We start from the raw sequence: 694 nt of genomic DNA, 5'->3' as shown, positions 1-694 counted from the left end.
AACGCGGAGGTGCCGTCCATTCGGCACTAGGATCTCCGGTGATTTGGATCACGACGAGTACGACTCCTTCAACCCCGTTCTCTTGAACGCTTCCTCTTAGCGATCTAGAAGGGTATGTAGATGCACTCTCCTTCCCCTCGTTGCTAGTTTCTCCATAGATAGATCTTGGTGACTCGTAGGAAAATTTTGAATTTCTGCTACGTTCCCCAACAGTAAGATTCTTCAAGTAAGTTATCATGTTGCAGGCAATAAAAATTGCTATCTAAATATGTATGACTTATTAGTGCAGAGAAAATAAGCTTTATACGATCTTGTTGTGGAAGTAATAAAAGTGACGGACTGCATAATAAAGGTCCACATTCAAGGGGCAATATAAAGTTATGTTCTTTTGCATTAAGATTTTGTGCATCCAACCCTAAGCGCACATGACAACCTCTACTTCCCTCTGCGAAGGGCCTATCTTTTACTTTATGTTTTTACTTTATGCTTGAGTCAAGGTGACCTTCACCTTTCTCTTTTTCATCTTATCCTTTGGAAAGCTCCTCATGTTTGAAAGATCATGATATATATATCCAATTGGATGTAAATTAGCATGGGCTATTATTGTTGACATCACCTAAAGGTGAATAGGTTGGGAGGCAACACAATAAGCCCCTATCTTTCTCAGTGTCTGGCTGAAACTCCATAACCACAA

The sequence above is a fragment of the Triticum aestivum genome, chromosome 6B, assembly GCF_018294505.1.
Source record: "Triticum aestivum cultivar Chinese Spring chromosome 6B, IWGSC CS RefSeq v2.1, whole genome shotgun sequence".
NCBI lineage: Eukaryota > Viridiplantae > Streptophyta > Magnoliopsida > Poales > Poaceae > Triticum > Triticum aestivum.
Note: the sequence above shows the minus strand (reverse complement) of the source record.